We start from the raw sequence: 26,979 nt of genomic DNA, 5'->3' as shown, positions 1-26,979 counted from the left end.
ATAATTACTTGGGCAAATTCATAGCTAGTTGAAAAATTATACCAAGAATCTCGAAAAAAAGTTCCCCGAAGTTTAAAATTTCAGACTAATGTCAAGAAGGTGAAATAAAGTACAGATAAATAGGAATCCCTCAACATGGGTTTAAGAAATTGGCTACACAACTGCCAGAGGGGTGAGACTTGGTTTAATGAAAGATTGTGAAGGGGCGCCTGGGTGGCTCAGTCGGTTAAGCATCTGCCTTTGGCTCAGGTTATGATCCCAGGGTCCTGGGACCAAGCCCTGTATTGGGGTCCCTGTTCTGTGGGGAGTCCGCTTCTCCCTCTTTCTCCCACTGCCCCTCTTTGAGCTCATGTTCTCTCTTGCTCTCTTTCTCTCAAATAAATAAAATCTTTAAAAACAAAACAAAAATATTTGAAAAAAAAAATCACCAGAGATGGCAGTTGACTGTCTCCAATGTGAGTCACAACCCCCCCCCCCAAAAGCCATTTTGGGGTAGAATAATAATACAGGGTCTAGAGCCAGGGAAGTGAATATTTCCCTTTACCCTGAACTTACTGAACCAGAGCTTGAGAAAATAGTTTAATTCGAGGTGCCTTATTTTAATGGAGAAAACGGACATTCCAAAAGTAACACAAACACTGTGAGCAGGAGAAGAAATGTAGGGCAACTAGGGCAAATGAGGAAGAGGTAAAAAGAAATGGGGTGTTCATACAAGAAGTGCCATGACACCTGCGCTCATACACATAACGGGCTCTCAGGTGAAAGAGGAACTGAAGGCCCACAGATGGGCCAGTTTGGGAAAGAAGGCTCTAATGTACTGCAGGTGCCTGAAAAGCTGGGGTGCTGAGCAAGTGGTTATCACCATGAAATGAGTTTCTTTTCTGCCAAAGAATGAGTCAAATCAGGTTTTCTTTAATAGCATCTCTGTGCCTGGCATGTGTATCTACAGCCTTCTACAGAAGTGAACACATGAATATAAAACAATGAAAGTCGGGGAGGGGGAGGGCTGCTCTGTGTCTTTGATGCCAGAATAAATCTGTAGAGGTGAAGTGAGAACTTTTCAATCTTTCTTTTTTTTTTTTTTTTTTTGAAGTTCAAGCTTTTTTGTTTTAGAAGTTTTTGATTTCCAGAAAAACTGCAAAGATAGTACAGAATTCCCAAATACCCTGTACCTACTTTCCCCTACTAGTAACATCTTATGTTAGCATGGTGCTTTTGTTACAATTAATGAGCCAACATTGATGCATTATTAACTAATGCCCATACTTTATTCATATGTAGTTTTCATAGTTTTTATCTAATGTCCCTTTTCTGTTCCAGGATCTCATGCAGGATACATTACTCTTAGCAGTCATGTCCCCTTAGGCTCCTCTTGGTTGTGATGGTTTCTCAGACTTTCCTTGTTTTTAATTACCTTTACAGTTTGAGGAGTTCTGGTCAGGTATTACGTAGAATGTTCCTGAATTGGCATTTGTCTGATGTTTTATTATGCTAGGGTTATGTGTTTTGAAGAGCAAGACCACAGAGGTTAAATGCCATCTTCATCACATCTCATCAAGAGTATGAACTATCAAAACGACATCACTAGTGATGTTAACCTTGATCATCTGGGTGAGATAGATACCCCAATTTTTAATCATGAGTTTGTATCAATCCAACATCACAGGTTCTTATTTACCTTCCATCACCCTTTATTTATATCTCTCTTGTGCCACAGTAAAACACCAGCTCCCATCAATACATTTATTCAATCCTACAATGCATACAAAATAGCTTCCAAATCATTACACCTATGTTACTATGAGGACAATTTCTAAATTAGTTCAGAAGTTGTTTGCAGGTTTTTGGTTTTTGTCTTTATACATTATCTGATATATACAAGGTTGTAAATATTCTCTGCCTGTCATTTGTCTTTTCCCTTTCTTATGGTGTATTTTGCCGTACAAAAGTGCTTTAGTTTTACATTCTCAACGGTAGCAGTCTTTTAAGTCTGGATTTTTCATCCTAACTAGAAAGTCTTTTCACACATCCAGGCTACAGATGAATTCAACTCTTCAGTACGCTTCTGGTACTTGTATGAATTTAGACCTGTGATCAATTTGGAGTTTATTCTTTTGCATGATGTGAAGTATGAATCCAATTTTACTTTTTTCTAAATGACTAACCAGTTATTCCCCAAGGTTATTTATTAAAAAGTCTATTTTTACCCCAGTGATTTGCCGACTATTATACACTACATTTCCCTCTGTATTTGGTAGTATTTCCGACTTTCTATTTTCTTCTTTTCTTTTTTATTTTAATTTTTTATAATAATTTTTTATTATGTTATGTTAGTTGCCATACAGTACATCCCTAGTTTTTGATGTATGTTCCATGATTCATTATTTGTGTGTAACACCCAGTGCACCATGCAATACGTGCCCTCCTTAATACCCATCACCTGCCTATCCCAATCCCCCACCCCCTCTCCCCTCCCCTCTGAAGTCCTCAGTTTGTTTCCCAGAGCCCATAGTCTCTCATAGTTCATTCCCCCTTCTGTTTACCCCCCCCCTTCATTCTTCCTTTCCTTCTCCTACCGATCAGAACTTTTCAATCTTTCAACTATATTCGCAGATCTCATAGCATTCTAGGATCACAGTTAAGGTATGAGAGACTGGCAAAGGAGGTATGACCTTTGGATTTAGGAACAGATCTAGTTGTATTAATATGTTATCTTTCTTTAAAATTGTTCACAATATCAACTATGTGAAATGCAAAACTCAACAATTTACTTTTGTGGTTTATTCAGATGGAATCTATCTTATTATTGATTCAAAAATAGGGCACCTGTTGTTTAAACATAAATGAGGCCAAAAAATGCATTTTTGGCCCATTTTCAACTTCCATTACTAATATAAAATTATCAAGAGGAAGAATGAATGGAGAAACACAGAAAAATGGACTATAGTCAATTTCAAGGTCATTAAACATCTCAGTCATTTTCACATAGTAACTTTTCATGAACTTGGAGCTCATTAATTTTGGATCACTGATATTTCAAGACTAAAATTCATCCCTGTCCTCTATAAAACAAATACAATTGAAACTACCCAGTCTTATTAAGAAGGTAAACTGTTTTCTCAAACAATAATATTAACATTGTTATTTATAGAGAAATTATAATACTAATTACAACAGATATTTAAATTATTAAAGTACTGAATAGTGGTTAGTTGATGTTGGAGAGATCAAAATATTAAACTAAAAAACATTAAAGATCATTTAGTAAAATGTTCATTTTTCAGATTTGGAAACAGATCCAGGAAAGGACAGAAAAATCCTCACCCAAGCCCATGCTGCCAGATCCTTGAGGGTGAGGTCTAGAACCTGGGTCTCTCAAGTCACGATCAAGTGGTCTTTATATCACACCACAGAGAACTGAAATGCAAAATGAATTAAGTTGAGGTACTGCATGGAGCACTTTGTTTATGCAATGTGCTGTGCTAAGTCCTAGAAGGAAGATTTGGTATCCAAAGATGACCTAGCCCTTTTCTTAAAGAAACTGATCATCTTGGCTAAGAGACAAGCCTGAGAGCCTCATAATCCAAAAAGGGCAGAGTCCAGTAAAAGCAGATCTATGAAGGACAAAAACAGAGAGTTCCTATGTGCAGTTTGCTAGCCATCTGTCTTGAAAAAACAGTAAGATTTAGAACATGTGCAGTGGATGGCACAGTCTTCATATTCTTTATTTCTTAAGCCTGGACTTGTGTGAGAATTGGGCAGCAGAGAGTTCCAGGGTTCAATGCTCTGGTGAGGATGTATGGGGGGTCTGTGCTTGGTTGCAAGTTAACAGTTCCACATGCTTGATGACCAGCCAGACAAGGCAGAGGGAGGGTCCTGTTGGGACAACGAAGGAGCCAAGGCTAGGAAGGCTAAGGAATATACATGAATAGATACCATATTTTCTTCAGAAAACTTGTTTCTGCTTTAACACATAAGCGGGTTGGTGAGGACTAACAGATTATATCATAAAACATGGCTAACACTATTTTAAAGTATTTATTTAAACAAGGATTAAATTGTTCATCAAATCAATGGAAAAAGTCACTAAAAAATCTACTTGCTAGAACCCCATGTGACCCAGCAATCCTGCTTCTGGGTATATATCCAAAGGGAATGGATCAGGATCTTGAGGTGATACCTGTACCCCCATGTTCATTGCAGCCAACATATGGAAACAACCTAAGTGTCCATCAATGGGTAAAGAAGATGTGATATATATATATATATATATATATATCACATATATATATAATGTGATATATATATAATGCAATATGATTCATCTATGGGAAAGAAGGACATCCTGCAATTTGTGACAACACAGATGGAACTCGATGGCATTATGCGAAGTGAAATAAATGAGACAGAGAGAGACAAATACTGTGTGATACCACTTATATGTGGAATCTGAAAAGCTGAACTTCTAGAAACAGAGTAGAAGGTGGGTTCCAGGAGCTGGGGATTGGGTGGGAGAAATGGGAGATGTTGGTCTTCCAGTTAGAAGATGAATAAGTTCTGGGGATCTAATGCACAGCATTGTGAATACAGTTAACAACAGTGTATTGCATACTTCAAAGTTTATAAGAGACTAGATCTTAAATGTTTTCCCCACAGAAAAGAAATGGTAACTATGTGGCATGATGGAGGTGGTAGCTAAGTCTATGGTGGTAATCATTTTGCTATATATGGGCGTATCAAATCAACAGGTTGTACCCTTAAAACTTACACAATGTTTTATGTCCATTATATCTCAATAAAGCTGGAAAAAGATCTATTTGCTTCCTGGTGAATCCTCCATGATTAATTAAATGCAAATTATACCTCTAGGTAGCTGAGTTGCAGCATAGACTCATTTACTTGATATGAGCCAAATGATTAATTAGACAGAAGCCATTATATATAAGCTGTAGGACATTTGGCGAAGACAATGAATTTCATTTTAAAGATATTCTATCTGGCAAAAACATAAAGAAACTTGTGTGTTAAGGGCACTTCTGCGTCTCCATAGAGCTATATCAGCAAGTTAGGGAAGACAACTTACTTTTTTTTTTTTTCATTTCTCTCTCTTTTTTAAAAAAGATTTTATTTTTAAGTGATTTGTACACCCAACATGGGGTCATATCCACAACCCCCAAGTCAAGAGTCTCAAACTCCACCTACTGAGCCAGCCAGGCCCTTTGAGAAGACAACTTACTTAAAAAAGAAAAGTCTCAAAATCTTGGCAGGAGGGCGTGGATCCAGGGTAAAAGTAATATTAAATCATTAGAAACAATTAAAAAAAAAAAAAGGAAAGGGTTCAAGATAATCTGTTTCTTGCCACTAAAAATGCTGTCTCAGGAGCACATCCTCCCAACACTTCACGATCTTTTGAAGGTATTAAGATACAGGTTGTGTCAGCTTATCAGTAATTGAGTTTATACTAAATTCAGACATTTTAAACCATGACCAATTCCCCTAACAAAGGCTGGAGAGTAAAAAGTGGTAACACCTACAATCTTATTGTTTACCTGATAGATTTTGCCCCAAGGTGATAGAGAATATATCAATAACCAATAGTGGATGACCCTGGCCTAAAACTACCCATTGGAATAGTGAATTGTGTGAGAAAGCCAGGCTTGTAATTTTTGTCAAGAAGAAACTTGACAAAACATCAGCAATGAATTAAAGCCTACAGTGTGAAAATTTATGCAATATTAATTTATAAAATTGAGTTAAACTTTAAACTATTGTGTGCAATTGAATGGAAACAATGACCATCTAGGTTGACAATAGAATCCTTCAGGAAGAAGTTGGCTTCTTCTTATCTCTCCTGGGGCCTACAGATAATAGGGTGTGTATGGGTGAGGGAAAAGCTTTATTAACCCTTTGTGAACACTTTGAGAAGATTTTTATAATATCATTTGTTTCAATGAAGATTTACTCTAGATTTTCACTGAAAGGTGAAGAAACCAGGCTTCCTCCAGGTGCTGGCAGCGTCCATGTCTGACGGCTCACCGGAATGAGACGTTGATTTAAGTGAAGTGGCGGGTCATTCTCAGGGTCCTCTGCCTGCATTCCCGCTGTGTTGCTCGGGAGTTTTGTTGGGGACTCTACAAGTCCTTCACAAGACCCTCACCTCACCTTCAGCAGAGTATCGCTCAGGGCAACGTGGGCGGCTGGGGCCGGAGTCAGAGAATCGGGAGGAAGCCTTGGGTCTCTGGGGCACTAATCACACCCCCAGCGGCTGAGCGGCTGAGCCACCCTCCCCAACGGGCCTGGCCTTGTACCAAAGGTAGGTGAGTTTGGACACAATTTATACCGAAGGATATGAAAGATCAGCTATCCTAACACCGCACTTTCACTGGGAGGCGCTGGTTCTGTCTCCCACTGCTGGCTCAGAGGAGCCTGGAAGTTCCCCAAGGCCTCAGAGTGACCGCTTTCTTGGTGACGATTCTCTCCTGTTGGTATCACAGGAGCCATCGTCCAGGCGTCAACGTCTTTCCAGGCATCGACTGCTCTGCTACTCGCTGCACTGAGAAGACGCTGCCTGAGCACCTGCTCAGTAGGGAGCTCTGTCCTCGGCACGAAGAGGGACGAGTGGTGGACTCCTCGGACCTGCCCAGACACGTGACCTGTGCTCGCCGTCGGGCCAGCGAGCATTTGCGGAGCAAAGGCTGTGTACGGAGCATGCGCCTACATATTTATACTGTTATTCATTAATTCTCCTAAGGATCCCATGACGTGTTACTATCTTCCTACCATCATCATTATTATTGCACCCATTTTCCCCACCAGACCATTTGGATTCAGAAAAGTTAAGTGACTCATATGTGGTCACATGTGCGTCTTCTCCAGGGTTTCTCATCACCCCATATCTGCTTAGTCTGCCCGTTTATCCAGGAATCTCCCTCTTCCTCTATAACCTTGCTGCTCCAAGTGTGTTCCTGGACCCCATCTGGGCATCACCTGGGAGCCTGTCAGACGTGCAGAGTCTGGGCCCCACCCGGACCTACTGAATCAGACCCAGTATTTAACAAGCCCCCCAGACAGTCTGTCTGCAGGCTGAGATCTCAGCAGCACTGCTCCATGAATCACCAAAGGAGCTCCTGCTCCACAGCCCCTCTGGCTCCGCTGTCTCTGCAGGACGCAGCTCTGTGGAGGGAAAACTAACTCGACTCTGTAAGTTTTGATTCTTCCCATGCCAGAAGTAGCTTATCACAAGGTGATTTCAAGTTGAAGGCAGTTTTCTATCACAGACACTGTAAAAAATATATTTCCCCATACAGACCTTACATTAAATGATTTAGTTTGCCAACATTTATCACTGTGTGTTATCTGCCAAGCCCTGTGTGCCGTGCAGGTCTCAGTGGTCTCCCATGGGAGGTTACTCCCTGCATATCAGCCAGTTCCTGGTTTTAAAGTTGCATATTTATCATAAAATGGCATCTGTACTTCTCTTAATGCTGCTTTCTTGCCTCTTCGTTCATCTAGTCAAACAACATATTTATTCATTTGGACAACAGACACCTTTTGGCGATGTGCAAAGCACTGTAGAAGTCCATGATATTTATAAGTATATATATTTGTGTTTCCAAACCAAATTCTATCCTGGAGCAATTCTTCACTGGGGACATGTTTTCAAAAGCAAGATTTTTAAAAAATCCTGGTCATTTTACTGCTGATTTTTATGGGTAGCAGAACTCCACCTCCGAAGTTTCATAAGTCTTTACCGACATTAACTCAGAAATTCTCCGCATGTCCCAAGGATAAATGCAGACTTAGGAAGCCAAGGCTGAAAATGATGTCCCTCAGGACATGTTGTTGTCTTCATGATAATTTAACTTGGATGTTATTCAAAATGTGCAGGGGAAAATTTCAATATTTTTTACTTTCATTTCAAATGGAGCTTAAGATTCTTTATACCAAGTCTGGTAGAGTAACTGGCACTTAAGACAGTCGGTGAATTTAAATACTTGAGGTCTTCCATTAACATCAGTTACATGCTGGGAACTCGGCTCCCTTATGGAAAACTATAGTTCTAAAACTTCCTTTAGGGGATGACATACTCCCAGGAAAAATGCCTCGTTGGGTAATTTAGTTTTATATGGGAGTATTGACAGATGCAAACACTTCAGGCACAGACCTTCTTTTTAGCTCCAGACTCTAGGAGAATTCTGGTTTGGCTTGGGAATCTTTTGGGGTACTTAGTCACCAATGGTTCAGGCTAATGGGTTTGTTATAGCTCGAATGATGTTTAAATGTTTTAAAATATTTTCAAAGGACGTCATTGAGGTGGAGAGGTTGTTAGGTAGCAATTTAACATTTTTTTAAAGATTTTTATTTATTTACTTGAGAGAGAGAAAGAACAAGTGGGGGAGGGGCAGAAGGAGAGGGAGAAGCAGACTCCCCACTGAGCAGGAGCCCAACGTGGGGCTTCATCGCAGAACCCTGGGATCATGACCTGAGCTGAAGGAAGCCGCCCAACTGACTGAGCCACCCAGATGCCGCACAATTCAATATTTTAAAATTAGCTTTATTGGGGTATAATATACAAGCAATCAAATGCACATTTTAAGTGCACAATTCAGTGAATTTTGACCCATGTAACACCACCAAGGAAGACATAAAACATTTCCATTGTCCCAGGATGTTTCCTCATTTATGTCCATGTATCTTGCAAAGTGATTTATGTGTATTATTTCTTTAAATTCTCACTAACTATTATGAAATAGGCTGTTATGGGCTGAAGTGTGTCTTACCCAAATTTATACTTTGAAGCCTTTATCCCAGTACCTCAGAATGTTACTGTATTTGGAGAGAGGCTCTTGAAGAGGGGATGAACTTAAAATAAGGCTGTTAGGGTGGGCCCTAATCCAACACGACTGGAGTCCTTATAAAGAGAGGAGATTTATGCACACGCACAGGGGAAGGACTGTATGTGGGCACAATGAGAAAGCGGCCACCTGCAAGCCAAGGAGAGAGACCTGAGGAGAAACCAACCTGGGTCTTGGACTTCTAGCCTCCAGAACGGTGAGAAGATAAATTTCCGTGAAGTCACCCAGTCTGCGGTACTTTGTTATGGCAGCCCTAGGAAACAAATATAAGTGTTAGCTTGCCTTTTTAATAATTAAAAACAAAACACAAATGAGACTTAGGGGTATCACAGAATTTGCCCACAGTCCCCCAGATCCTCAGTGATCGGGCATGGGTTGGATCCTAGGCGTGTCAGGCTCCAACTCCATGCTCTCAGTCACTGCCTGCACCAATGCCCCAGGCACCTAAACACTAGGGAAAAAATTGCAGGTGGCTCAGTCGGTTGAGTGTCTGACTCTTGGTTTCAGTTCAGGTCATGATCTCTGGGTCTGAGATCGAGCCTCCACCCCCACCCCCACCCCACTGAGCCCCGCATCGGGCTCTGAGCTCAGCGGGGAGTCTGCTGGAGTTCTCTCCCTCTTCTTCTCCCTCTGCCCTTCCCCCAACTCTCTCTGAAATAAATAAAGAAATCTTTAAAAAAAAATTGCAACCATGACTCCAGTCAGTCAGTCGTGCTGCCAGGTCCCCCTCAGCTCTCCCTCCCTCCAGTGTCTTGCTTGCATTTTTAGGTGCTTGGCAGCGATCAGTGCTAATCTGCACAGAGGGCAGAATGTGGTTCTTCTTACTCTGACCCTCTTGTAGTAATAGAATATTATAATAACAAAACAGAGTAATTAGATGATTTGAGGTGATCACATAAGTGCTGGCACATGGCACAATTTTTGTTTGGCTATTACTACCTCATTTAATTTTTAAAATTAACTACTTAAAACTAAATATTGTCTCCTTTTTTCCCTTTAATTTTCTAAAATTATGGAGAATATAGTGTGCTTTAAAAACCCAAATAAGTAATAGCTGTTCACAATTCAAACTGTTTTACAAAAAACATTGAGGTTAGACGTCAGAATGATTTTCCCTCATATCGGACTCCATAATGGATTTTTACTATAACAATCCCCATTAAACACGGATGATAACAGTGCTGTCCTACATGTTAAATAGCGTCGGTAACAAACAGTGTCACTACCCTGGGAAGGAGCCTCATTTACGCAAAAGTTGAGGTGAGGAGGCCTACAAGGCAGACTATTAGTTCAGAATCCACTCGGCTGACATGAAGGCCAAGCACGGCACTGGGTGTGCATTTTGAAGAGTAATTACTAAAGGCGAATATTTAGGTAAGAAATAATAGGAGTCATTTGAAATATCCATTTTAGGGAGACTAGGCGAGCTTCCCGGGAGAGCTTTTTCGGAGTTATGTAAATGTTAAAAGGGGGGAGACATGCAGGAAAGTTCAGAGGAGCACTGTGCAGTTTCTTCACGATGCAGACAGCCTAGCTACCAGACAGTGCAGACCTCCCTGAGAAGGCGGACACCCCAATGCATTCATTCGGACCGTGTAATAAGGAATTTCAGGAGACCAGAAGACAATTATGGATTTAAGCTGCACCTATGTAGGATTATTCTGTTTGACATTTTGGCTGAGTTGACAGATTAATTTGAAAAGAGAAAAATTAGGAAAATAACATCCTCTGCGCTGACAATCATGTGATATAGGTTTCAAGTTCACAGGTTTTTTTCACATTAATGAGCAAACTGAATTAGCCAATATTTGTAGAACAAATGGCTAAAATCAAATGACTGAACAGCTGATACCACCTCAGTTTACACCCGGTTCAATTAGCCGTGGGCCCATGTTAGCCCACATGAGTCTCAGAGAGGAATAGCCCAGTCCTTTTTGAAAATCACGTGAAACCAAGGGCAACACACTAAAAGTCTCAAAACTTCTGTGAAGGGTGATGGAACCATCAGAGGCTCCTGGTGAAATGGCGTAAGTAGTTTAGAGTGAAAACAACTCCAGGATTAGGCAATATTAGAACCATGTGGCATCTTCTATTTCCTTGTCTGTTAGTTATCAGGTGATGATCTAGAATCCTCTCTGACAGGTTCCCCGTGTTCTTAGGTATTAGAATCATCTGGCTTTTAAAGATCCTAATATCCAGATCGAACCCCTACCAATTGGTTGGAATAGTTGGAGGTAGGACATAAGCGTCGATATTTTTAAAGGGATCTCCAGATTACCCTATTGTGTAGCAGAGTTTGGGAACCACCGCTTTATGACCTTTCCCCTAGGTCAGTAATCCCCAAATCTGAGGGCATAAGAATCACGTGCAGCGGTTGCTAAAATGCAGAGTCCGGAAGAGTTTCAGTAGGCCTGGGGTGGGGGCCCTAGAATTGGCATCCTTAATAAGCACCCCTAGCGATTTTGATGTAGGTGGTCTTTTGTCTCACTGAGAAACACTGCCTTAGTAAGTGATGCTTAGTCAGCACTGGCCGCATCGATTAGTGCGTGATATCAGGCTACAATGAACAAGATGCTAAAAGCTACAAAAGAGATTAGAGAAGACTCCCTAGGATATTGTGAGCCACAGCCAAAGATCACAGTGGCTGGCTGACTTGCTTGAACAAGATACCTCTGGTTGCCATGGTGATGTGAGGAGGCTGGAGTTATTTCTCCCTTAAATAGTCACCTTTAGCATTTACTCTGCCAAATGCACACCCAGTGCTATACTTGGCCCCGATAGCAGCTATCTGTTGACGTTTGGCTGTGGCGAGGGGAAATACTACAACAGGAAGAGAATGCTTTCTTTTGTAAGAGCTCTGTTTTCAATGTCCACTTTTGAGCAAGTCTGTGGTATGCAAACAGGCATTATGACATGAATAAAATCTCCTGCTCTTTTTGCAAGCCTCACTCCCTAAAGAGTCCTCAGAAATCTCCGAAAAGTGGAGGTTGTGTGTGTTTGGGGGAGGAGCATGACTAGAACCAACTTTATCATATGTTAATTGGAAATTAGACCTCATTCAAAGACTGTAAAATTTCTCATTAAGCATTGGTTGTTTCAAAGAATTTTCCCTTTAGTTATCAGCAGCGACACATATCAGCCTTCTCGTGTGCTGAGTAAATGCATTTACATCACCTGTTTTCTGGCTGTTTCAATGACAGAAGTTTAGCAAATGCAAATATTCACCGCGTTTTCTCTTGGCAGTTAAGGACTTGTTAGTTTTCCAAGTTAGGAAAAGTTTTCAGTTGTCTTTGTCTGTGGTTTCATATTTTCATTCAAACTGAAAGCAGATGCTTTGAAGCATATTGATATTTGGGGAGAATTTAAGAAACAATGGTTGTAGAACTAAATGGATTTAGCAAACCACTTGGTGGCAGTAAACTCCCTGTTAACCATGGTATGATTCTGAACCGCTGGGTGGGCTCTTAATTTTTTTTTTTAAAGATTTTTTAAAAATTTATTTGACAGAGATAGAGACAGCCAGCGAGAGAGGGGGCTCGATCCCACAACGCCGGGATCACGCCCTGAGCCGAAGGCAGACGCCCAACCGCTGTGCCACCCAGGCGCCCCGGGCTCTTAATTTCTATTCCTTGGTGGGAATCTATTTTTTTCTTTATTATTATTATTTTTTATTTCAAACACTGTCTCTCTCAAATGGAAAAAGGTATGATTTCTTCTTTTTCTGCCCCTAACAGACTGAATTATATGTAAAGATTAAACATTGCAACCTCTTTTAAAATAATTGAAATTTGAGAGATACATTATCAAAAGTCTGAAAGAGAGAATCTTGGTAGAGCACCATTTTTCTATGGCTTCATCATCCAGTCTGAATGAATGCTTACGTACAGTGAGAAGAAAGTTGGATTACATTCCATGTAGCCTATCTCTTCAAAATGTCACAATGCCTTTCAAAAGAATCTATTGTTCTGCATGAATGCCTTTCCATTTTCTCCACAAAATTTGTCACAATATCTTCTTCATCTCTATGCATTTAAGAGAAGAGGGAGCCTAAAATGTAATTTAATAATAATTATGAATAACTAGATGAGTTGTCAACGTATTTGGAACTAAGAAATTTGAGTGGCCAATAAGAAACCATGATAGACCAGTTAATTATGATGTAAGTGGGTTTGGTACTTATGCTAGTCCTGATGAAAATGACAGTCATGTGAATTTTTAGAATAATTCTAGTCCGGGGTTTGTCAGTAACTAGCTGTGTAAGCCTGGAAAGTCCACTTAATCTCCCCGAGCCCCAGCTCCTCACCTGAAAATGATTAGGTTGAGCAGAAAGAGCCTAGGGCCTATTTCCCCTCTCAAAAATGTATATATACATAAAATTCTAAGTTTTCCAAGTGTATGCCTGGGAAACACAATGGAAATCTAACATCTAGTTTAGGGGGAATCTTGTGAGTAGACTATACACAAGTTTATATAAGTACTTCCTGGAGAATATAAATTCATATTACGTGGTGGTAACAGGAGAAACTTCTTTTCAGGTCCAAAATCTCAGAAAGAGAGGAAATCAGTTGTTTTCTTTGGTGTGGACAGCCAGCCTGCAGTATTGTATTTGGGTCATTGCAGCGACGGTGAAAGGCAGCCTGGGAACCCATCCTGCACAGTGAGATTAGAAAAGCTTTGGTTGCCTCGCGGCACTTTGCTCTTACCCTGCTGAAGATGGAGGAATAGAATTATTTAAAAATTCTGACTCTGTAGAGATAAGAAGAGCAGAAACGGAGATGACTCACGTAAGAGGCGTCATGCAGGGTCTGACAGAGAGTAGTCAGTAATTTTAGTTCCAACTCTTTCTTTATTTGCTTCTCTGAAATACAGTGTATTCACTAGTTCTTTGAGGCAACTGCTTCTGAGCCCCGGCAGGCAGTTCCTTGCCACACTATGGTCTTGTGTCTGCATATCCGAAGCCAGTTCCCAGTTAAGAGTGAGTTGACCTGGGACCGCTTGGTGGCTCTGTTGGTTAAGTGTCTGCCTTCGGCTCAGGTCATGATCCCAGGGTTTTGGGACTGAGTCCTGCATCGGGGTCTTTGCTCTCTGCCCTGCCGCTCCCCCTGCTTGTGCTCTCTCTCTCTGATGAATAAATAAATAAAATCTTAAAAAAAAGTGACTTGACCTGCGCAAGATGGGAAGTTAGTCCCAAATCTAAACTATTTCAAAATGTATGCAAATATTTACATTAAACCATTCCATGATTGGAAGAGCATTAAAAACAATGCTTATCAACAGAAAACCTACAACTAAAATTAAACTTAATGGTCAAAGGCTAAAGTCAGGAACAAGGCAAGAATGTCTGTTCTTGACACTTGTGTAACACAACATTATATTGGAGGTCCTAGTCAGTAGAATAAAGACAAAGAAAAAAAAAAGATATGCACAATGGACAAGAAGAAGTAAATGGTCTTTATTCACAGGTGGCATGATTATAGATGCAGAAAACCCCAGTACTCTACCAAAAAAAAAAAGTAATAAAGCCTAAAACTAAAGTAAGTCAATTTAGCTAGTTTGACAAATAAAAGATCAATATATAAAGATTGTCTTCCTACATACTAGGAATAAGGAATTAGAATATGAAATTTAAAAGATACCATTTATGGTAGTATCACAAAAGCATAAAACTCTTTAGGGGAGATTTTAACAAAAATATAGCATCTCTTTCTTGAAACTATAAAACATTACCAAGAGAACTTAAAGAAGTGCTAAATTAATCACATTCATGAGTTGGAAAACTCATATTGTTAATACATCGTTATCCCCAAATTGATTTATAGATTCAATGAAATCCCAAACAAAATCTCGGGAGGTTTTTTATAGAAATTGACAAATTGACTGTAAAATATATCTAAAAATGCAAAGTAGGTAGAATGGCCAAAACAATCTTGAAAGACTTAACTATTAGATTTTGAGACTTAATAGAAAGCTCCAGTAATCAAGACTGTGTGGTATTGTATAAAGATAAATGTTTAGATCAATAAGCAGAATAACAGTCCAGAAATAGAATCGCACATATATGGCCAATTGATTTTTTACAAAAGTGCAAAGGCAACTCAGTGGATTAAGGATAATCTTTTCAACAAATAGTGTTGGAACAACTGGATATCAATACATAAAAGACTAAAAAAGTCAACCTAGACCTCACCCCTTTGATAAAATTTAACTGAAAATGGATTAGAAATCTAAACAGAAAATGTAAAACTAGAAAAGATTTAGCAGAAAATATATGGAAAAGTCTTCCTCATCAGGGGCTAGGCAGAAAATTCTTACATATAATACCAAAAACTATAACCTATAAAAAGAAACATTTGAAAAAATTTGGACTTCATCAAAATTTAAAGCTTTTCTGCTTCAAAGGACACAATCAAGGAAGTGGAAGGACAACCTACAGAATGTTTCTGTGGGAGAAAATATTTGCAAATCGTGTATCTGATAAGGAACTCGAATCTAGAACACAGAAAGAACTCTTAAAAGCCAACAATAAAAAGACGAGCCAGTTAAAGAAGGGCAACAGATGTGAATAGACACTTCACTAGAGAAGAAGTATGGATGGCAAATAATCACATGAGAAGATGATCAACATCATTACTTATTAGGGAATTGCCAATATAAACCACAATAATATATTACTTGACATTCACTAGGATGGCTATGATGAAAAAGCTGGACAATTAGCAGGTGCTGAAGGGGATATGGACAGGTTGCTACCATCACACAATACTGGTGAAAATGTGAAATGGTGCAGTCCCTTTGGAAAACAGTTGGTAATTCTGCAAAAAGTTAACTATCAAGTTACCATATGCCTCAGCAATTCCACTCCTGGGTGATCACCCAAAAGAAATGAAAACATACGTCCACACAAAAACTTGTACATGAGTGTTCATAGCAACATTATTCATGATAGCCCCAAAGTGGAAACAGCCCAATGTCCATTAATAGATTAATGGCTGAAAGATATGGTATAGCCGTACAGTGGAATAGTATTTGTTCATAAAAAGGAATGAAGTAGTAATCCATGCTACAACATGGATGGACTTAGAAAACATCATGCTGAGTGAAAGAAAGCCAGACACATATTGTATGATTCCATTTATAGAAAATGTTCAGCATGGAGTAACGCTAGAGGCGGAAAGTAGATTATTAGATGCCAGAGGCTGGGTAGAGGGGACAACAGGAAGTGGCTGTAAATGGGTACAGGATTTGGGGGGAGGATGATAAAATGTTCTAGAATTAGATATCGGCGATAGTTGCACAATTTTGTGGATATATTAAAAGCTACTGAATTATACCCTTTAAAAACATAAAATAAATAAAAATCACATATGCACAAAACACTTTCAAGGATACATGCATATCTAAAGACACACTTAAACATATTAGGAGTGCCCTTGGGATGGGGAGGAGGATAAAATAAAATAAAATAGGAACAGAAACCCCCCTTCCAAAAAAAAAAAAAAAAAAGAACTCTAGAGACCGAGAATATATCAGGGGTGGGCAAGGGTTAGGGGTGAGGGCAGAATTTAACTACAAAAGGACAGGATGAAGGGATCTTTTGGGCAGTGATGGAATTATTTTGTATCTGGATTGTTGTGTTGGTTTCACAAATCTAAAACTTGTAGAATTGCACACCAACAGAACAGGTTATTTTCTTCCTGAATGCAAACCTTGAAAAAGTATACTTAGGCACCTGTGTTTTTACGTTTATTTTAAACTGCCTCCATTTTTTCATAAAGCGCCAATGTTACTCCTCTCTCTGTGAACAACCCTCCCTTGGTCTGTTTTTTTACTAAGTCATGCATTAATCAGTTTGTGGGTTATTTTTCGGTTTAGTGCATATAAGATGTGCTGCATAAATACTGCTCAGGCTTTTGTAGGCAGAATTTCAGACACAGATGAACCCTACATAGTATTTTCCTATTCACATATAAAGATATTGATTTCTTTGACATTAGAAGCTGTTTTAAAATGTTTCCTGTATTAAGCTTGAATATAATCATTTGCTAGTAAAAAATTGAGGCTTGCATTCAAGCCCAGAAGGTAATTGTGTAAAAGAGCTTCTGCTCTGGGTTTATAATACTTGCCCTCTGATATTTACCACTGATATTTACCATTACTCTATTTAGTGTTTACCACTGCAAGTAGTATTACTACCTGGGCCCTGAAATGTTTACTATACATATTCTAGGTGGAATTTCTGCTGTATATCAGTACAGTGATAATATCATTTCAGTTCTCCCTCTAATGGTCTTTGTGAGGCGGCGAATACCACTGGGGTTTCACTGTGGCAGCTCTCAGAAGGTCTGGAACTCCTGCTGGAGGAACATCAGGGACATTTATCTGGGGATATATGTTTCTTCTGTGTCTGTGTAAAACTAAACTTAATATCAGAATAAATCTAATTTTGCTAATATTTACTATAGAAAGGATAGTCTATTTCAGTTATAACATTAGACTTTCATTTTGGTTTCAACTGACTTTGTATTTCACTTGTAAGGATTGATGACTATCTGGGCACCAGAATATTTTACATTATTTATAAATATCCCTAATAAAAGCGTAGAAATATCATATAGTTTCGGCACATATAAGCCACACAATGATCATGAGAGTTAAGTCAGTCCCTTAGATTAATCAGAACACCCTTCTATGAATTTCCTTTGTCTTTTTTCCTCCAAGACTTTACTTCTTTAGAGCAGGTTAGGTTTACAACAAAATCGAGAGGGAAATATAGCGATGTCCCATGTAATACTTGCCCCCACACATGCACAGCCTCCCCCATTAACAATTTCACTCACCAGGATGGTACTGTTTTTTTTCTTTTTAAGCCAGGGACAAACATACATTAACTCCCATCATTGACCCCATCAGGGTCAACCTACATTGATCCATCATTAACCCCCAAAGTACACTGTTTACAATTTGTTCTTGGTGTTGTATATTCTATGGGTTTTGACATATGTATAATTTGTCAAAAATTCCATCACTGTAGTATCATACAGAGTATTTTCAGTGCCCTAAAAATCCTCTGTTCTTGGCCTATTTATCCCCAATACCCCAAGATCTTTACTTTCTCTATAGTTTTGCCTTCTCCAGAACATCATATAGTTGGAATCATACAGTTTGCAGCCTTTTCAGTTTGATTCTTTCACTTACAATATGCATTTAAATTTCCTCCATGTCTTTTCATGGCCTGATAGCTTGCTTCTTTTTAGCTCTGAATAATATTCCATTGTCTGATGTAGCATAATATGTTTATCCATTACCTACTGAGAAAAATCTTGGTTGTTTCCATGTTTGGCAGTTATGAATAAAGCTGCTGTAAACGTCCGTGGGCAGGTATTTATATGGATGCCAGTTTTCAGCTCCTTTGGGTAAACACCAAGGAGTGCCATTGCTGGATCACATAGTGAGATTATGTTTAGTTTTCTAAGAAGCTGCCAAGCTATTTTCCAAAGTGGCTGCACCATTTTGCATCCCCGCCAGAAATGTAGGAGAGTTCCTGTTGCTCCACATCCTTGTCAGCATTTGATGTTGTCAGTGTTCAAATTTGGGGCACTCTAAGAAGTGTGTGGTGGTGTCTCATCGTTGGTTTAGTTTGCATCGCTCTGATGACATCCTTCTGTTTGCTCATTTCCCATCTGTATGTTTTCTTTGATGAGGTGTCTGTTAGGATCTTTGGCTGATTTTTAATTGGGTTGTTTTCTTATTGTTGAGTTTTAAGAGTTGCTTGTCTATTTTGGGTAACAGTCCTTTATCAGATGTGCCTTTTGCAAATGTTTTCTCCCAATCTGTGGCTTCTCTGTTCATTCTCTTGACACTGTCTTTCACAGAGCACAAGGCTTTAATTTTAATGTAGTCCAGTTTATCTTTTTTCTCTTCTTTAGTTTTCTGGGTTTTTTTTAAAGATTTTATTTATTTATTTGACAGAGAGAGAGAGACAGCCAGCGAGAGAGGGAACACAAGCAGGGGGAATGGGAGAGGAAGAAGTAGGCTCCCAGTGGAGCAGGGAGCCCAATGCGGGGCTCGATCCCAGGACTCTGGGATCACAACCTGAGCCGAAAGCAGATGCTTAATGACTGAGCCACTCAGGCGCCCCTAGTTTTCTATTTTTTTGTGTAACGTGTTGCTTTCCTTTTCATTGATGATACATTTTCTCATTTCTAACAATAGCTATCAATGCCCAGTTCACATTATAGCACCACAAGGACAAAGCACCCTGTCTTCCCTTCTGCCACTTCGCCCTCGGGTCTGTGTTTGGGAGCTGCTCTCTGGAGCACGGCCAGCCCTGTTCTTCCCCCTGCATGATCGGGGAGGAAGCTCATTCTAAAACCTATCTTGGACTAACTGAGGTCAGTGTATCAGAATGGCATGAGGTACTTGCTAGAATAATTCTGCACAGACAAAAAAAACCTATAATCTCTTTCTCCTAGGAGTTTGAGAAAAAGGAAGATTGTACAAATCCTCCCCTTATTAACTATTAGATATGCTTCGGAAAAGCTGCATGTAAATGGGAAATTTGAAACTATTTTAAGTATATCAGAGAAAAAAGGAAAGTCAATCCCCAGTTAATCACTTTCTCAGTTTGTAATTACGTATGTTAGGGCTTTTTAAAGCAAGTCACATCTTGATTTCTAGGACACTGAAAAACTATTTTTAAAAGTTAATATTCATATGCTAGTATGTGGCGACTTTTATTATTTCCCCCCTAGATTTAATTTGTGGAAACCCTTTGAGAAGCCAGAAGAAATTAATCTAGGTTTTGAGGACAGAAAGTTCTTTTCACACTTTCTCATCCTCTGGCATTTCCATGAGGACAAATCCTTGGGTGAAGGGTCTGAATGGAGAGGGTTTATTGGGCCTCAGGGAACAGCCCATGACACTAAGCCTGCCACAGAGGGCTTGGAAATGAAGAGGTGTCCTTGAATGGTGTGGGCCAGTGATATTAAAAACATTTCAGCTATGGAACCCATTTTTCAAAGGAATCGTATCCAGAAGCCTAATAGATAAACAGATAAAAGCCAGGCTGCTCTGCCTAAAGCGAAGTAGGGAGCCTGGAGCCCTAATGATGGGGCAGTTTTGACCATGGAATTTAATGTGTGTTATTGGCTAGAGGGGCAGTCCAAATACTACTTCAACCCTGGCGGTGCCACTCACCGGCTGTGTGACTTGGATTAGCTGCATTACCTCTGTGAGCCTCAGGGCCCTCATCTGTAAAACGAAGGTTGACCTCTACCTCTCCAGTATTCTAAAAGGTTTAATAAGCTAACATGGGTACTGTTTTGGGCAGAGGGTCTTCCCATGACAAGACTCAATAAATGTTAAAACCATTGCTCTTTCCCCACTGACCAGCCAGCTTCCCACCTAGCCTAAAATTTCCATCTAAAATATCACGAACAGATTCCTACAAAGGTTGGGGGAATTGTCTCCAGAAGGAATTGTTAAAATGGAAATGCTGCCTCTGAAGGGAAAAGGGACTGCAGTTTCTTCTTTGGGCTTCCTTAGTTGACACTTGGGTTGAAGCGTGAAGAATCTTGGACCTAATAGACACAACTACAGATTCTTAGAACTACAGCAATTGATAAGAGCAGCCAGTCATCACTTTTACAAACATGATAACTGAGTGTCGAAGAGGTTGTCAATTCCCCGAGGTGATGGACTGCAGTGGGGGGACATGGATGACTTTCTCCAGCCTGTTTTCTTTCTAAAAAATGACAGTGATGATCCCTTTCCTACCAAATACTCAGTGTTCACAGGGGAAGTGAAAGCACCTTATAAATTGACTTTCGAGTATCCAGTATTGTTGCCCTTTTCACTTGGAGAAGGAGGGGAGCAGGAAGGGTGAGGGACAGAGAGCTCTGCAACATTGCCCAGCAGACGGGTGGTACAGCAGAAGGCACCAGGCTGGGGAGGCTGGGCCCTGTCTGAGGTGATGAATACGGGGTTGGTAGGACCTGCCCAACATGGCTGTCCTGAGGCATCGTCAGAAAAGGAGGGAAACTTATGGGCAAGCAGGTCCCCACAAGGGCGGGTGTGAAACAGGGAATGCCCTTCTGTGTGTGTGTGTGTTTCTCATTGCTATTAACATGAAATTACTTAAGTTTCTTTTCCTGGCTTGCATGGAATACTTTTAGATCGGAAAGTCTTTTGATCTTCTCAAAAGTCTTAGATACAAGACCTCAACCTGCAGGGCAGGGTAAGATGGAACCCAGACTAGTTTAAGATAGGTAACTGAGAACATAAAGGCAGGGGAGGCAGACGTGGCTTTCATGCCTGTTATTCTAGAATGAGATAGTATATGCGAGAGGTGAGAGGTGAATCCTGTGAGTATGCCTCATTTATCAGGTTCTTTTACGTGAATCATTCTTTCCTGAACCCACATCCTGATTCAAGTCATCACTCAAGATAGAGACTTACAGGGACCGGATTTCAAAAGCATCCAGGGAAGTCCATAAACCTGAAGAGTGGGAAAAATAGTCTACCTGAAGGGGAGACTACTGACTGTTCTGATGATTGACAAAGTAGTCTAGCCTCTGTTAGAAGTGTTTTTACGAGGGAAGAAAGCGATGACATCCTTACTTCTCCAGGAGGATGAAAACAAAAGCAGGAGTTTCCTCACAGCCTTCCTCTCGCCCACGGCACTTCCTGGGCAGATCTGTCTTCTGGCCCCAACAGTGTCTGTTGCAGCTGTCACGACAAAGAAAGGATGGGGAGAAAGACACTCCCTTGCAAACCAGGAGATTCCCTGCTATGGATTTCTTAATAACCTTTACATGGTAAGTTCAGCAGAAACCACACTTTGAATGGACAGATTTTAGTGGGGGGAGGGGTTATAGAAACATTCACAAAACCATTTTAACAGAATTCTGTTTATGTGGAAATAACTCTCAAATCTTGAAAGAGCAGGGAAACATCTTTGTCACCATTTTACTGGTAACTCAGTTTTATATAAAAAGGTGAGTATAGGGGTGCCAGGGTGGCTCAGTCAGTTAAGTGTCTGACTCTTGGTTTCAGCTGTTATGATCTTGCAGTTGTGGGATTGAGCCCCACGTCGGGCTCTGTGCTCAGTGCAGAACCTGCTTCAGATTCTCTCCCCCACCCTTATTCCCTCTCTCTCCCTCAAATAAATAAATAAAACCTTAAAAAAAGAAAGGTGAGTATAGATAAATGAAAATGCAAATGAGAGCACATTATAAATGAAGCAAAAGAGTGTCCCCTTTACAAAAAGTCCTTAAATGAATTCCTTTTAATGTTCTATTCGACGTTTTAAATATCTATGTGTATTTCTTTTCTCCTGACAGCAAACATGAGGTTTCTGGATCAGAGACAGACATTATTTACTTACTGAACATCTCAGTGTTGGTTTCCCATGTCCCATTGTCTTTGAGGGCAGTGTGATGAGGGCAGATGTCCCCTGGCATGTGCAGAGGGTCCATAATACCCTGGAGGACCACTGAAATTATGACACTGGGAGCTTATATAGGAACTGCTGCACAAGAGCCTCCTCCTCCCCAGAGAGGGAGAGGGGGGAACTTAATTTTTTTTAGTGGGATTTAATGGGATATAAATGTATGGATCACGACTTTATTACCTTTTGAGATATAAATAAATGGCATCAAGGGAGATAAACCTGTAAATCTATCAGGAGCAATTCACTATTTCTAATTTCCAGGGCATGATTACTACTCAGTCATCCTTTAATACAGTTTGCCAGTAATTTTTGTTCCAAAAACCCTGATGGTGTGGAACATGAAATTAATAGTGGTTTCTCAAACCATCAAATGTGGTTGGGTGGAATTGTATTTCCTATTCATTGTCAAGTGATCCTGGCATTGTGAAGTCGATGGCTCTTCAGTAGAAAGTAGGAAAGGCTTGAATTGTAATCTTGATGCTACAGGAATGAAATAGAAGGTGGCATATCTGGTTGAAAGCCATAAGAAAAAAGTCTATCCCCACTACTTAAATGCATTTCAAAGATAACAGTTATTAAAACAAATGGTTATATCTTGTCTCTTTATTTTCTTGAAATTCAATTTTCTAAAGAAACAGAATAAACACTACCCATTAACTATGTGCTATTACCAAAATAATCTTTCATATATTTTAGTGAATATTGCTTATGAAGTTTATTCTGACAACCACTTAAGATGTGACTGAGAGTAGGATTAGGGATGGAGGTCAGTATGATATGCATAGGAAATTCTTTTTATCTTCAGTTTCAGTAGTAACTATCAACAAATATTTTACCTAAGCACTTACAGGGTACTTAGGTACCCCAAATTTAAACAGTCTATTCTAATATTCTGATCCTGTAGGGACTTGTGCTCATCCATAAAATGTTTACCCTCATCTTGCCTACTTTGAGGACATAACTTTTTTACATTTTAGTTTCCAAGCATAACAAGCAGGAATTCATATAAATTAAGGGTGCCAGCAGGGAAAGCTGTTCCTTATCAATCCCTCACACTGGAGCTATGCTGCACAGAATCATAATGAGTTAGTTTCAAGGTTTAGCACAATGGTCATGGAAGAAGCTTAAAGTATTCAGATAATACTCAGTGTGGTCTACTGCTGTGAAAGACCCAAAGCTGGCCTGCCATATGATGCCAAGAATACAGATAAAATGTATTCCCAATGCTATAATATATTCCCATGGAGTAGGGTGTTCTGGAAGATCAATGTCTTGTTTAGAGTTTTTAGGCTGGACAAAGCCTCACAGGTCTGTCAAAGTCCATGTCATTAATAAAGAGCCACCGGCAGTATTTCTGCCGTGAGGTGGCCATGGGGAGCAGTAGAGTGTGGTGGTTACACTCATGGTTGGCCCTTAGGTTTTGCATTATCTTTAAAAGAAAGCGTAACATTAATTTTATCATCTTTGTAGATAAAATGGGATGTTACACTAGTATGATGTGTCACGACCTCACTTCTGATGACTTATTTTGATTTATTCAAACAAGAAACCATGATGGGTACTTTAAGATGTACAAAAGTGGACAGCATTTATCTTGTCCTCCAGAAGTTTATAAAATAGAAAAAATTTCAGTATGCGTGTTGTTAATGTCCTAACAAGCAGGGATAAACATATCACTACTTTCTCTTACCACAACCATTTTTTCTTTTGTTTTGCCTTTTGTATTGTTTCCAACATGACTTTTAAGTTCAGAAGTTCAACCCCCATTCCCACCACCACTCGTCCAAAATCACTACCCCCTTCCCAAATCATGGCCACTTTTGCCATCATGTCCAGTACTAGTGTTAGTACGAACAGGAGTGCAATATGTAGAATATTCCACTTGTCACCCCGTCTTTCACGACCCTGATTGTATTATCACCCCTTAAGAAAGCCATGAGTGAAAAGCAAACATCACTGATCATGCCTACGAGGTGTTTATAAGGTCAAAGGTTACCACTACCAAATGCAGGTAAACATCACTTTGTCTCCTATTTCTAGTAAAAATTGTAGTTATGCTATTTTGGTTGTGACACTTTACAGCACTTTTTTTCTTCTTTTTCTAGACCAATCTTTTCCCAAAAGTATCTATGGAATGCTTTATCTTGGGAAAATGTTGCCAAGAGTTTCCCGGGCAATTCTGAATACAGATTCCCTTCTTGAAGATTCACAAGATGAGTTAATATATTCCTGACTCTCATAACAAGAGAACCTGTTTATCTTTGCTTAACTAAGCATTTGCTTAACCACTGGACTCTGCCTTGCCCATATTTAATTGGCAACTGTGAACATCCCTCAGAATGTGCATTTCCAGTAAGACATTCTGGTAAATCCTTCGCTTGAGTGACAAGGGATAGAAAACATTCAGATGAATGTTACAATGTCCCAAAGCTTGAGAACCCTAACCCTTTAGGAAGAGGCCACAGCACCACAAATTGAGTCGAGAAGGGAAGCCGTCCTAGGAATCACAAGGCTATCTGATCAATGGTAGACTCCATTTGCTTCAGAGATTCCTGAGATTTAAAAGGGCCCGGTTGTGCTGAGACACAGGCTCCTATCTCAGAACTCCTCCGATAGTCTATCTTTGCCTCTGCTGTGTGTCTGCTCAGTGCGGCAAGGTTGTTCAGGGCACTTGCAAGGTGTGGATACAACTTGAAATAGTGTGAATCCTAAGCCACGATTGTCAGACACCTCTAAATTTGAAATAATTTGCTTATTATTTTTTTAATCCAGGTATTCCACAACCAAAATAAAACACTGAAATCTTCCTTTACTTTCTCTTTTGAGACAGTATGGCTGTGCCAATCATTTCATTATGGCCAACTTCTATTTTGTAAAAAAAAAAAAAAAAATGGAAAAAAGGCAATTTAAAGTTTTAAAAAATTTTGCTGTTGGAGGTATGCAGATTTGGCAGGAGAGCGTAGATCTGACACATGGTAGTATAAATATAGCCTCTGAGTAATGCAAGGTTTAGAAATACACAATGCTAGCATTATTAAGCAATTAGAACCTTTTATGGCTTAAACAGTTATTTGCAAGTTCTTTCGGTAGAAAGTTCTCATGAGGTGCTGAATTTCTGGTCTGCTGGGATTGCTGACCTGTTCATATGGTGCCCTCTATTTACACAAGATGGTGGGAATTCATTGGTTTGTACACGAGGGAGTTACATAAATGTCTTTGGATCAGGGCATCAGTAAAGCTAGCATTATGAAGAAGGAAAGACATAAAATTTATGCACATAAAAATAAATCACATCCCTAAGTTGGTTCTTCATCTGCATCCACCATTTGTCTCTTTCCTTCTCCTTCTGCCATGAGATTCTGTCCTATCTGGTGTAGTTCACAGCATGAAAATCCTGGCAAAATCTCTAAATATAAAAATATTAAATAATTCACAATGACATAAAAGAAAAGGGGCCAGTCCTCCTGAAGTTCAAAGCAAATAAAGAAAATTTGTGCTGACATAGAAAGCAAGGGAATTGCTTACTTCCTAAACGATAAAGAAGCCAAATGATCACAGCTATGTAATTTAGATGTTTCTGCTACATTTAGAGTGGACATATTTGTCAATTTAATAGGCTCTCTCTATCTCTGTCACCCAAGGAACGAAACTGTGGAGCCAGCTTCAATGTAGAAAACCCAAGATAATGTCCAAGCGATAAAAACAGGATCTGCACTTGTCAAATCCTTTGAAAATCAAATGCCCTACTCACCCCCCTTTCTGCCCTATTTAAGAAGATCAGTTTAATTCTGGAGAAGGAGCTCCTATTGATCGGCCAGGGAAGACATGTTGCAATAGCTTACCGCGGCCCCGCAAAAGCTTGGGAAGCTATTTGGTGAGACATGTCATTGGAGGCTGCTGGGCAGAGAGAACGCGCTGAACTGGAGCGTGTCCTGCTACTTCTTTGCGCACACTTTTTTTTTTTTTTTAAAGATTTATTTATTTATTTTAGAGAGAGAGAATGGGGAGGGGAAGAGGGAGAGAGAGTCTTAAGCAGACTATGCGCTGAGTGTGATCTCCATCCCGTGCTTCGTGTCACCGTTCTGAGATCAGGACCCTGAGATCACAACCCCAGTCCAAACCAAGAGTTAGATGCTTAACTCACTGTACCACCCAGGTGCCCCAGGTGTACACCTTTAATTGGTAGGCCGTTCTAGGGCCTCCTCTATCCCCAAGCAGGCTGTGAGCAGTAACTGAGGGACAGCAAATCCCAAATGCTGTGGGAGGAGCTCAAGGATATTGTAACTATGATAGAAGAAAAATAGTCCCGTGTTCCAAGCCCATGAAAGATCTGGGTACCTTGGTCCGGAGAACTACTTCATTATTCCCTGTAAGTGATTACAAAGAGCATAGCTCAGCCAGGATTTATTAATGAAGTAAAGTTCCACGACCTCTAATAGATTTAGGGGGCATTCAGTGAACATGGTGAAGGTGATTCCATGCTCATTGTTTCTCTGATGACAAGTGGTCATAAAAGCATACCTGGGACATTTCCCCCCTTTGTATCACAGGAGAGGTAATTTCTTATAACTTGATCTTTTCCTTATTTCTCTGGGCTTGAGGGCCCTTGAAATAAACATCTGAAGTGATAACTATGGGAAAAGCCAGACCCAACTCAACAAGAGCTTTCACGAT

The sequence above is a fragment of the Ursus maritimus genome, unplaced genomic scaffold, assembly GCF_017311325.1.
Source record: "Ursus maritimus isolate PB19 unplaced genomic scaffold, ASM1731132v1 scaffold_26, whole genome shotgun sequence".
Classification (NCBI taxonomy): domain Eukaryota; kingdom Metazoa; phylum Chordata; class Mammalia; order Carnivora; family Ursidae; genus Ursus; species Ursus maritimus.
The sequence above is the reverse complement of the archived record's forward strand: the minus strand, read 5'-3'. Positions refer to the sequence as shown.